Consider the following 14,105-nt stretch of genomic DNA (forward strand, 5'->3'; position numbering starts at 1 on the left):
CAGGCGCCAAACCGCTGCGCCACCCAGGGATCCCTGTTTTTGTTTTTTTAAAGATTTTATTTATTTATTCATGAGACACACACACACACACACAGACAGACAGAGACAGAGACACAGGCAGAGGGAGAAGCAGGCTCCATGCAGGGAGCCCAATGTGGGAGTCGATCCTGGGCCTCCAGGACCACACCCTGGGCTGAATGTGGCGCTAAACCTCTGAGCCACCAGGGGTGCCCTACCTCCTGTTTTTGTATGGCTGGTGAGATAAGAATGGTTCTTACATTTTTAAATTTGCATTTACACATTAAGAAGTCAAAAGAAGAAAAATAGTTTGTGATACGTGGACATTATATGAAATTCAAGTTTCAGATCCATAAAAAAAGTTTCATTAGAACCTGCTTACTCATTTACATATGATTTATGATTGCTTTGGTGTTACAATGGAAGTTAACGAGCTGTAGAAGAAACCTGATGGCCTCCAAAGCTTAAAATATTTACTATCTGGTTTTTACAGAAAAGGTGTACTGAGTCCTGTTGAGATAGTAAACTCCTTGAGGACAGAAAAAAATGTCTCCAACAGACATTAGACCCTTGCAGTCTAGCATAATACCTACACAGTGAACTCTAAATATAGTTTATGTAAATGAATGAATATGAATAAACAAATAAATGATTAATCTAAAAAGTCTTCAAGGACTTTTTTTTTTTCAAATTGGCTTTAAAAGAAAATTTTTTAATGAACGCTTTGTAAGAAATCCTTTCCAGAAGTGTACAGGATTTGCCAACCTTGAGTTGGTAGAGTTGATGGAGTATTATCTGAAGCAGAACTGAAATGTCCTTTGCACATAAATTTAATTGGATTCTGACATTAACTACCTGATGCCAATTTCAAGGCCAGGCCTCCTGTCCTATACTTCTGACTGACCAGTTCTATACATCAGGGGTTCCCAGGACCCTTCCTTGGGTTGGATAATTTGCTAGAATGGCTCACAGAACTCAAGGAAACACTTTAGTTACTATTACTGGTTTATTATAAAGGATGCAACTCAGGAAGAGCCACATGGAAGAGATGCATAGAGTAAAGTATAGGGAAGGACCTCAGATCTTCATGCTGGATTTTGGTGCACCCCTATCCCAGCACCAACTCAGAAGCTCTCACAAACCTGTCACCTAGAGATTTTTACAGAGGTTCTGTTATGAAGGCAGGATTGTTTAAGTCATTGGCCATAGGTGATGGAGCCCTCAAAGGTTGGGGGTTGGAGAGAAAGTTCCTCTAGTGGTGTGATTGGTTCCCCTGGCAACCAGCCTCCCTCCTCCAAGAGTCACCTCATTAGCATAAACTCAAGGTGGAAAGGGGCTTGTTATGAGTAACAGGAGATGCTCCTCTCACCTTTGCCACTCAAGAAATTCCAAAAGTTTTAGGAGCTCAGGGCCAGGAACCAAGGACACTAAATATATATTTCATGTTATGTCACCATATCACTGTGTGGTGTGGGAAGGGGGTGCAAAAGTGGGGGGAGGGAGAGCTTTGATCTGTGGGGATTTTATCAAGGATGGTATGTGGTGTGTTCAGTGGTCAGTGTGGAAGGGTAGCCAGAGACCAGCGGTAGGCCTGTGTCACATCCAGCCAGACCACAAATGAGCCATGTACCCCTCTCTAGCTAATCACCTCAGTACTATGCAACACCTTGTCCAGCCTTCCATGTCTGGATTTAAGAAAGTGACCAAAACAAGGCAACACAGAGAAGAGGGGTGAAGGGCATGTTAATGAGAGAAGTCTACTGCGTGTTTAGTATGGGCATTTTTTTTTACCTGGGTTACTTCTAATGACTCATATTTGAAGTCCTGATTTGTCTCCCAGAGCTTCGAACCAGCTGTCTGCACCGAAGTGCTTTGACGCATTATTGTACTGTACACCGGGTTGCTCATTTAATCAGCCGTGGCGCTGCTCTTCACATAGAGCATGTCACATTTGACAGATTTATCACAAGACTGTGGGCTCTATTTTCCACAGCACTGTGGAACCCTATCCCATTAGTGATAGCAGGAGTAATGTTTATGCATGAAGAGAGACTGTTCGATTGGGCAATTGTAGCCCTCCACTGCAGGCCTGAGCACAGCTCCCACTTATCAAGTGGGGCTAATAGGGGATATTCATATGCACTGGGAATCAATTCTCTGTACATGGACCTCTACTACAAAAATAATTGCTACTCACTGGTGGTAAAGATCTCAGCAATGTCAGGGCCTTAATGGTGAGATTAATGCTCTACCGCTACTAGGCTGGGCCATTGCTCTACAGAAAAAAAAAAAAAGGAAAAAAAAAAAAAAAAGAAAGAAAGAAAGAAAAAGTCCTGGCTTGAGAACCTGATGAGACATTTTTTAGGTGAAATCTGGAGCTGTGCTCATTTGCCATGCTATTTGGGTAAACCTTTTCTCTGTAGGTGATTTTCTATTTGCTGTAATTAATTGAAGCCACCAGTAAATGGCTTGGGGTCCAGTACCTGGTTCTGCTGCCGAAATATACATGTAACTGTGGAGAAGCTGCTTTTTTAAATTTTCTGAGCCTTGGTGTCTTCAGCTTTAAAATAAAGGAGCCACATGAGATGGTTTTTAAGTATTTTTTTAAATTTCTATTATTCAAGTATCATGCTATATCAAAAAGATGTTTAATTTTTGTTTCATTTTTCCCCTACCAGATTGTGATCTCATTTCTCATTTTAACTCAAGAGTCTACCCCAGTTCTTAGTGCATACAATATGAGTTCAATAGATGTTTTATTTATTGAAAATAAAATTTTGTAATTCTATCACTATAAATCCTTTGTGTACTGATTGGAAAGCAGTGCAGTTCCTTGGATGTTGTACATGATTCCTCTTTGTATCAGCAAAATTTAGAAAAAAAATTTAATAGATATGAATTTATTGCAATAGTATCATTGATCTTATGTTGCCTTATCATATTACAAAGTATTTAATGAAGATGTACTGAGCACTGACGGTTAGCAAAAGTAGGGAATTCATAGATGAAGTTGATTGATAGCTAGAGCTTACTTTGATCTCTCCCTTGCTGAACAGACAGAGGAAAAAGAAGAAAAAAATTGTAGATGAGAAGAAAATAAATATGGCTTCAGTGTGGGACTAGGATAGAGATTCTGTGGAACTACAAAGGGATGTGTTGCTTGCATCTGAAAGCCTCACTTGGAGACTTGAAGGAAATGAGGTTCGGTATGGAGGTGAAGGTTTCTGCTGAGACCCAGTTACAATTGAGACTAAGAGAGTGACAACAAGGTGGCCACAAGAAATAAGGATCCTTCCTGAAAACCAGAATGTTTTCTGTTCCAATGAAAGAAGGCTTAGAGAAAAGATACTTGAAAATGTTTATCTGATTCAGAAAGCAGATGGAACCCGAAGCCTTTTCTTTTTGACAGAGAGCTGAGACTTTACCCACTGTGGAATGACCTCATGCAAATTGACACTCCACCTTTTGTTATTAAGCAGTTCGTTTAGAAAAAGTTACCTTCACTATGACATCACTTCATCTGAGTGAGTCAACTTGTACTCTGTCCTGTGTTCTCTTGGCGTTCTGTGAAGTGTTTGTTTTCTGTGATGGTTAATTTCATGTGTCAACTTGACTAGTCTATGACATCCAGATGTTTGGTCAACGTCAGCCTGGATGTTGCTGTGAGGTAGCTTTTAGCTATGATTAACATTTAAATCAGCAAACTTCAAATATAGCAGATTACCTTCTGTAATGTGGGTGAGCCTCTTCCAATCAGTCAAAGGCCTTAAAAAAAAAAAAAAAAAAAGACTGAGATCTCCTGAGAAAGAAGGAATTCTGGAAAAAAAGACTGCCTTTGGACTCTAGCTGCAACATCAACTTTCCCTGGGTCTGCAACCTGACAACCTACTCTAAAGATTTTGAACTTTCCAGCCAACATAGTAAGATGAATATATTTTTTTAAATCTCTAAATATATGGATAGATGATAGAGAAAGAAAGAAAGAAAGAAAGAAAGAAAGAAAGAAAGAAAGAAAGAAAGAAAGACACGCATACATCCTATTGATTCTATTTCTCTGGAGAAGCCTAACTCAGTTGTTTTTTCATAGTAAAACAGCTCTGATGCAACACTTTTAAAATCCAGCTGATGAGCCCAGAAGTCGTGGAGTTATATTTTTCTGCCCCGATTCCTATCCTCCTCTCTCCCCCATCATCAGCCTTCACTTACTTGATAAAAGAGTACATATTTCCTCTACACTGTCTCTCTTTTTAATCTGAATCTGAGAGAAGGAAGTTTATATATTGGATCCTTAATATAAAATGGGTTGGAAATATTATTCTCATGAAAGAAGCTCACTCCACTTTTACAGCACTTAAAGAGATCCTGTGCTCTCTACAAAGCACCAAATATCATTGTTATTCAATGAGTTACCACATCCTCCTTCTCTTTTTTTTTTCTTTTTGTTATCTTTTCTGAAAACAATATTTTGACTTACTGGGACTCTCTCCTGTTCCTTCTCCCCCTGAACTCACCCTAGCATTTACCTCTGTCAGAGATGTTCCAGCTTCCAAATGTTTTATTTTCCTTATTTCATAGAAAGCTTAATTTCACTAAGAGTAAAGACACGTTTGTAGTGTCTGCTTCAGAGCAATCTTCTATCCTTTGAAAGTGGAGAGAGCAGATAGTAAGCATGCTAGAATAAGAGCTGTTGGCTGCTTATGCCAGCATTGGTAAACACTGGGCTGCTACTTCTTCACTACTTAGAAGTATTTTGGTTCTGGTCCTGCTGCTCTGTTTTTGACCATATAAACTCATTTCCTTCGATTTAGCTTGGAGCCATGTGCCTGCTCCTAGATTAAGGAGTACTACTGGGGAGTAGGATATGCTTTAGGTTTTAGCTTGTCATCTAATTAGGTTTTGTTTTTTCCTTACACTTTTGCAATTTTGAAGTAAATGTATATTCCCCAAAACACTGGAAAATGTAACAATGTCAGCTGTAATTTAACAGCATATAAATCGCCACTGTTAATAGTTATAGTTTGTTTTCTTCTACTCTTTTCTGTGTGTGTGTGTGTGTGTGTGTGTGTGTGTGAGAGAGAGAGAGAGAGAGAGGGGGAGAGAAAGAGAGAGAGGAAGGCAGAAAAGGTCTAAATTGCTCCCCAGCCAAAAGTCATCTCAGTAATCTCACATTTCTTAATACTGGATACAATCAAATTTCGTCTGACTCTGTCCTTATTGGTTGGGATTGAAATCCACTCAGTCATTTTCAGCCTCTTCTAGCTCCTTCCTTGGGCTGACACAGAACACCAGCATCTCTGCAGTCTAGGAAATCAGGATGCACTCCTGTTCTTCAGGTGATTTAAAGACCGTTTCTCTCAGTGTCTCTTGTCCTGTGCGACCTGTGGACCTGGTATGGTTTTCAGACACACGGAGCTAAATGTTCTCAATATTCTGATCCTGGTGGGCCTCCTACACACCCCACGTGAGGATCCTTCCACCTCCAGCTTGTTCTTCAAGCACACGTAACACTTGCAATCTAGACTCCTTCCGTGAAGGTGTTTTCAACCCTCTCATCCTTTTCTCACAATTCTGAAGAATCTTCCCACTCTTTCTAGTCCCTAGATCAGACATGCTGGCCTCCAATCTTTATAAATACCCAGACTTTCTTTCTCATTTGGTTGTATCATGACATTTGAAGTCTTGCCTGGATGACTTCATGTTTAAGATGGCCAGTTCCCAGGTCCTTTGACCCAGCTACAGACTATTTAGCTTCTCAGGAGCTAAGAATCTCCAGTCTTGACATTTAATCTCTGAAAACTCATCCTCCAAGGATGTATAGGAATATTCTCCTAGAAGCAGCAGGAAAAACTCTAATTTACTAGACAGTAAATTAGAGTTTTCATATACTATTGCATTAAATGCCAACACCTCAAAAAACATCTAAGCAAAAACATTATCAGAATGCTGATATGAATACAGGTTTATAACTCTTTCTCTTTTTAACTAGCATCATGACCCTTTTCCCATTGTAACTTATTAATTTCAATTTGCACTGGTTAAAATAAATGGGCAGATGTTTAGGATGTTCACTGGTGTGTGTGTCCAATGAACTTGCAGTCTTCAGTTGGGTTATCTCAAATGCCTCATGAAGAAATGATACAAATCCCTTTGTAGAGCAACCAGCCCTACTGAAAGTTGGGAAAAGATCAGGTTTCCTGTTTCTGAAGTCTGCATCAAGAGCAGCCTTAAGCTCTGTTTAACTGTATTATGTCTGATGAACCTAATTACTCACAAATAGAAGTGATACCAAAATAGTTCCTATTTGTTTTTCCTTTATCATTCTTCTTACTCCATGATGGGTAAATGTGTCTATGCGTTCTTGACTGATCACTTTGAGTGATCCCTTTTGAGAATGAAACTGTTTTTTTTCTACCCTAGAATCTCACTAGAGATGTGATGGTTTGACCAGTTGATGGCCTAAGTCATACTGTTGCAATTCTGATTCTAGCTTTTGTGAGGACTGGCAGCTTTCCTTTCTCTTTTCTTGGGATGTTCACTCCAGGATACTGCCTCTCCGCACCCAGTCCTCATGCTCTGAGATGCTCAAGCCACTGGGAGAAGTAAAGGTTCTTTGCAGGTATTCCAGAGAACATCTGAGCTCCCATCTGAGCTCCCACCCAACAAGCCAGCACCCCGTACCAGTTCACTGGTTCACCCTCTTGTTCACTCTAGATTGCCTTCTCAGGTAACTGCAGGGCCAGCCAATATCATAACAGCCTACTCAACATATATAATCTCAAACAATAATGAAACATTTGTGTCTTAAAGTCAGTAGCTTTTGAAGTCACTTGTAATAAAGCAATTACACAGGGGAGATATATTCTTTTGATCTCCATGACTATAGGTGTGAATGTAGCTAACTATATTTAACCTCATTCTAGGTCTGTTATTAGTTTCCATATAGGCCATCTTCATAGAAAATAGCTGTTCAGTTTTATGACTATTTATTGAGAAATGACTCTGTGCCAGACAGAGTGTTAGTCAAGAGATTAAGAAGATAAAGTCTGAATCATCAAGAGGCAGAGAGTTTAGCAGAGAAAACATGTATAAATGATCATAACTACCTTGTGAAAAATCCTACTAGAAAAAAATTTTTAAAAATTTAACACATGAATAATTGAGCATCTATTATATGCCAGGTATGCAAGGCACTGAAGACAGAGAAAAATGGAGTCTTTGCTGTGGGCAAATTTACTATCTAGTAGGGGAAGAAAGATTAAAAGCAAATGTTTTCCATATAACGTGGCAAATGCTAGGACTGACACACATGAAGCAGTTGATAACTCAGTGGTATCCTGTGTGTATTGCCTAGCATAAAGAATGTCATGTGAAAGATGCTAAGTGCATTTTATATCCCATCTTCCTCCTTTGAATGCATGACAGATGTCTTTTCCTAAGATGGCTGCAAAAACATCTATCTCTCAGGCCCTTCAGCAATGTGACCTTGCCACTCCCCCATCGAGAGAAAGTCTCATGGCACTTCCTTTAAACTGGGCTGGTCTTTAGGACTTGCTTGTAACCAACAGAATTTAGTGGAAGAGATGCTATATGGCTTCTGAGGCTGGCCCAGGAAAGGCTGAGTGATATCAGCCTTTATCTTCTGCAATACTCATTTACCAGATGTTCCATCTCAGAGGGCTTTTTCTGAAACACAGCTGCCATGCTGGGATAAGACCAAGCCACATGGAGAGACTGTATGCAGGCATGCTGGTCAACAGCCCTAGCTGAGCTCAGCCTATGGGTCATCATAGCTCAGGCACCAGTCATGTGAGTGAAGAAGCCTCCAGACAATTACAGCCCCCAATGACTGAGTCACTCTCAACCCACCTGAATCTTCAAGCAGAGACCCCATGCCCTGGAGCAGGAACAAGCCATCCCCACTGTACTCTGCTCAAAATCCTGCCCTGCAGACTCCATAACCGCAATAAAATGGCCACTATTTTTATGTCACTAGGTTTGAAGAGTGGTTTGTTACATAGCAGTAGATGATTAGAACAAATGGATTCAAAGAAAGAACTATCTTTCAAAGAATAATATTGTTTTTGAATAGTGCCTGTGGTGAGGTGCCAGTATTCCTGGATGCAGGTCTTTCTGCTAACTCAGAAACTGAGAAAACATTTAGTCACTAATTACTTTCTAAATGCAAATCACAGGGTCTGGCTAGCTCATCCCCAACTGAAATACTTCTTCACATTTGTAAAATTATAGGTCTGCTTTCTCAAGGAATATTTTCTTTCTTATGATGAAGATTACTTTTCTTCATCTTTGGATTTAGTGCAAATAGAAATGTTGGAAAGAGGTGATTTATTTGATATTCATATCATAAAGCTATGAGACACCACATTTTAGTAACTGATTAGTGGGAGAGTATGCCTTGGCATATCCAGAGACACTGGCTACTGCAAACATAATGTGTTTTGTGACTTTTAATTACTAATTATTATTTGTAGGAAGAGTTTGCTTCTGTGAGGAGGATTTGGAGGAAAACTCACTATTAAATGGTACAGTTCTCTTCTGCTTCAGTTATTTGTTCCATTGTACCACTTTTTAACAATTAAACCATGTAAGTTCTTAGATTGGCAACCTGAAAATTATCTAAGGAAGATACTCTTCTTAATTATGTAATCGAGAAGCACTTTTTTTCCCTACTATTTTTCTATCTTTCAGTAATTGAGAAATCATTAATAATTGGAACACAGTTCCGTTAAATTTAGAAGGGGGGGGAGAGGCCGTGTTAATAACCAAAACATTTCCTTTCTTAGACTGTAGTTTTGACAGATGAGATAGTTAAATCTGAATCTCTGTGGCAGTAAAATTGGTGACATGGAGGGAAAACAGAGGTGTAAGAAATGGTTAATGAATGAATGCCAAGTATGTCTCAGGCAGGACTGAGTATATGTCTTAGGGAAATGAGAGGACTCTGGGTAAAGACGGGAAGGAATGGCACTGGATGTGACATGGTAGATGCCCCTCTTGAAAGCCAGGTACCGCTCATCTAAGACCAGGACCAAATAAATAAATAAATAAATAAATAAGCAATTATATTGCTATTTATTAATATTGATATTAATAAATAATAAATAAAGCAACCCCCGATATCTCAATTTTTAGAATCTGACAATTCTGGCATCGAGAGCCTGTTGTCTACACAGAAAGCATACTTCCCGATTCCCCACTTTCTGATTCTTTGCAACCTGCTGAAAAAAGCAGGACTAGATGGGTGGGAGGAAAGCATAAATTGCGATACATCCCAGATCTAGGAAGTCTTTCCAGGTCTTAGACTTCAGGACTTCACAGCATCATCCTTATCGCTTCCTGTCACAATCCTCAGACTTCTCTGTCACCTCCTATCATGTCATCTGCTTGGCAAGTAATAGTGCTTTTGTAAGAACCCCTCGGATTTTATTCAAGTTGCCTAATCACACTTTTTTTTTTTTTTAAAGATGGAGATGTAAAGTTACTCCGGTGATGGTCCTCTCTCCTCCTTGCTCAGGTAGTTCATGGTTGAACTGTGTGGCTCTTTTCGAATGAAGGACTAAATAGAGGGTTGTGCCTGAGGCAAGAAAAGTTAAATCAGTTTAGGATTTTGGCCCTTCCATGATGAAAGTAAGTTAGAATATATTTATGCTTTTCTATGTATCTTTTAGCGATATGTACACATAGTAAAAATAACCAAAAATAAATCTAACAGTCTCAGGAATTTCTTTGTAAAAATTAAAGATCTTCCTTTAATATGAAATTTGGATTATTTTTAAGGAGATAATACACGCCTAAGTACTGGTATGTGAGAGTGCGCATTTGCGGTATTTTTGTTCCATTAAAATTGTCTTTTTGAGCTTGCTTGTCAGTTCAGTCACCAAGCTTCACTAAGCTTTGCTAATTTTGTGAAATTTGGAATAGTGTTTTGCCACGTTAGAGATAATCCCTGAAAGCTTCCTTCTTGCAGATGGCAATAAATCATTCTCTCCACTAAAAGCTTCGATGTCACTCGGAATTTATTACACAGAGTGGGTAGTGGACTTAAAAGCCATTTCACGTGTCTTATTACTTCAATCATCTAATTTATGGGTTTCAGCTGCAATTGCAGTTGGAAAAAGTATTTTCCTTCCCCTGATCAATATGAGTCTGGTTTTGCATTCATCCTTCCTAATCCTCCTTGCTCGATTTTATCCACCATCTTTCTTGGATTTTAGAACTTCTTTGGTCACTGTCCAGCTTCCGTTATTCAAGGTAAGGCAGGTTTGAAATGGAAAGAAAGTGCCAACAAGGCTGATGTAGATTGACGAAGCTTTACCAGCTCTTAGCTGCACTTGTCAAAAGATATCTTAGTTATTATTAGTTGAGCAAGCTGCCCTAGGGAAGGAGAAGCTGTCAAAAACTCCTGTGTTTAATATGTACATCTTTGGCTTCATGGAGAGAGTATGAAGGAGGCCGATTAACACTGATGAGGTAAGCCTAAGTAACACACTTAACACAAAGGACAATAAGGATTTGGTACTCTTTATGGCCATATTGGAGGTGGGTTCCCCCCCCCCCCCCATTCCACGATAAATAACCTCTGTTCCCATATGTCAGCCATTCTCATCCCTATGATGAAAAATAGTATAAATGGATTAATATAATGAAGAGGAATAAAGGAAAAGGAGAATCCCTATAGGAGCCTGGGGTCTCAAGTGTAAAACATCCCATGTGGGTGGAGCAATGATGAAACCACTGCAATGTGCGGGCTTAGACCTGGTCTTTAGCCCCAACCGGATGGTTGTAAAAGTCAACTGCCATATTCTTTGAGATTATCATCAGAAAAATAAGGTGTGCTCTCAAATATTCCTATCCTGGGTTGTCATGAATGCATCCAGCCCTTATTGATCTTCCATTTTTAATCCATTCAACCTTAAAGGAAAATTCAAAATGTATTCAAAGCCTACCTTGTGCACGATACTGAAAGACAGCTACACTCTCCTCTACAATTCTTAGCTCTGGGACATAAACAACGCTTGTGTTTTGCACCCAAATACTCTCTTCTTTGTTGTTTTTTCCTCCCTCCCCAGTGGGGCTCACTGGGTGCCCATCCTCCCCTGTTCTCCTGTGGCCTGAGTATTGGTGGCCTTGAGAACAGTTTTTTTTCCCTTTCATTTCATGTAAGGGAGCGTACTTCTACAATAGATGCTGAAAATGCAATCAGTTGTAAGACCTGAGTCACATCACTTCACTCTTGGGTTTCAGACTTTTCATCTGAGAAATGAAGCTAGTAATGGCGGCCATAGAAGGATTAATGTGATTAAAAATACATGTAAAACATCCACTTACTACTGGATTTTTGTAAATGATTGTTGAAAAAAAATATTGCCTATTCTGGAGTTTTAGCCACCCAAACATATTTGAAAAAAACAAAACAAAACAAAACCGGGAAACATTTGAACATATACTTAGCTGAAGTCAATGAATGTGTAACACGTATTCCAAATAATCCAGTTACATGAGTTCTTTCTCTTTCTGATAATTCCAGATAAGCTCTTCAATGATAAAAACAAAAGTTTCAAAAACCTTTTTGGACACATATCATAACAGACAGTTGACTTTTTTCTTGTCATTTATTTTGATCCAAAGGAAGAAACACATTCTCTGAGAATGTGCCTGCAATCTGTTGATTTGGGGTCCATTTCATTCTCCAGATGATAGGACACATTCAGCTTCCTGGTTGCTCATCTTTGAAGTCCCTTTTCCTATTTTCTATCCCTCTGGCCCTCTGCTTCTCCAATCAGGTGCTCATAATTTATGGAAGACTGGAGAAGCAGTTAATTTTTTCCTTCCTCCCATAACTCTCTTCTGAAATCACACATTAATTTCCATAACATAGCTTTGCAATTTTCCTAAGACTGTGATTCTATTTATCTGGAGTACAGCAATGAGAAGAGGGGGAATGCAGAACAACTCCATCCAGGGGTCTGTGTTGACTTTGAACATATTCATATCTTCTTCGTGAAACCAAATCATGTGTTTTTATATTTCCATAGTTTCAATATCATTTTGTTCAAATGCTTTATCACATCAATAAGCATTATGTCTTTGAAGAGCCAACAGGAAGCTAAGAAATTGGACTTTTGAGAATCTTGAATCTAAAAAAGTCTTCATTTTGAGGAAGACATTGAGTAAATTTCTTCAACAAAATTTTACAATGTTTTCTGAATATCGTAAAATAAAATAAATGACCACATCCTGCTTCAATTCCTTAAAAATACTCCATAAATTCTCAATGGATAGTTTATAGTTTCTATCTCTTTGTGCATCCCATCGTGTAATGAGTAGGTCTTGCAAAGTTGGCAAAACACAATCTATTGCTCTGCACTATGAAATGTAAACTCTGCCCACCATCACTTTTGACCATAATACATTTTTTCTTTTTGTTTTTTTTTTGGTTTGTTTTTTTTTGCCATTTTTCTTTTTTTAAATTTATTTATTTATGATAGTCACACAGAGAGAGAGAGAGGCAGAGACATAGGCAGAGGGAGAAGCAGGCTCCATGCACCGGGAGCCCGACGTGGGATTCGATCCGGGGTCTCCAGGATCGCGCCCTGGGCCAAAGGCAAGCGCTAAACCGCTGCGCCACCCAGGGATCCCCCATTTTTTCTTTTTGTTCTAAGTGCCCCATCTGTGACATGTGAATTCAGCTTTTCTGTATTTAGATCAAACTTCTCATATTTATTGAGCATAGGCACATCAGCCATAGATGTTCTTATATGCTAAAATTACTTAACATTATTTCTTGCTAAAAAGGAGGCCACATGTCAAGCAGACCATATCCAGAAACAAATTAGTTGTATCAAAATATCTTTTTCTGATGATAAATAAAAGGAAATCTGGGGAATGCATAAAAAGAGAAGAAAACAGCATTTGTCTGTTCCATCACTCAGAGGTAAGTACCCTTGAAGGCTGTTTCATTTGTTTACCACCTTTTTTACAATGTACATATTTGGGATCTATGAATATATCTATGCATCTATACATTTCTCCTTATGTAGAAAAGAATGAGAAGACAGCCTGTCTTAGTTTTTCCCAAACAATAAATCTTAGGTTGCTGCATGCTTCATCAATTCACCAACAAATACAAGCTTTTTGTCATCGCTTTACTATTTTTTTGATTAATTCCTTTTGCTAATATTTTATTATGGGCTTAGAAAGTCATAGAAATCTTCCCAACAACCTACTTCTAAGTCTCCTCTAGGTTTTTAACTCATTTATCTAAATTGTATGGGAAAATAGGAGACATTCAAATGCCTGGAATAAAGAAAAAGGTAGGATCTCTCTGCTCACACATAGGTAGATATTTTACTTAATTGCTTCTTGGACATCAAGACCTCAGAAGTAGAAGAGCTGGATCTTACAGATGATCAAATTTAGTGTTCTCATTTTATAGATACAATTACTTTGTGAAAAGGCTATTTCCAGTTCTCATAGTTCTAGTAATGCTCTGATAATTTCTGACTCAAATCCAAAGCCCCAGTTACAGTAAAAGAATGGCTGTGGAATCCTCTATCTTATGGGGTTTGGAGAAATCTGCAAAGATACATTGATCAAGAGGTTTATCTGACCTCCCAGAGGATTTCTTAATTGACACATTCCTCTGTGCTGCCATTTACCTCTCTCTCCTCTCTGGTTGCTTAATTCCAGCTTATGGGGACACTGAATTAGGAACAGAGTGGATAGGGATGGAGAAGAAAGAAAGGGTTAGTCTTCTAGTCTGCCCATGAAGAAAAGACCAGTTGTAATTGTAAAAACTGAGAATCACTTATTATCCTGCATTTTGCCTCTTGGTAGTGTGACAATATGTTTTTATAGTGCTGTATTTAAAAATCCCTTAAGTACATAACAAAAAATTTAAATCCTATAAGGTGGAACAAATTTTTGAGAGCTATCACCACTTTATTTGGAACAAGAAGATAATAGGGATTTAATTAAAAATTCCTTTAGAAGAGATCAACTTTTAAGTACCCTTACTTCACCAGGAGTCAGATTTCTTTTATTTTGAAAAATGTGCTTTGTGTGTGAGA

The sequence above is a fragment of the Vulpes vulpes genome, chromosome 12 (assembly GCF_048418805.1).
Source record: "Vulpes vulpes isolate BD-2025 chromosome 12, VulVul3, whole genome shotgun sequence".
NCBI classification, from domain to species: Eukaryota; Metazoa; Chordata; class Mammalia; order Carnivora; family Canidae; genus Vulpes; species Vulpes vulpes.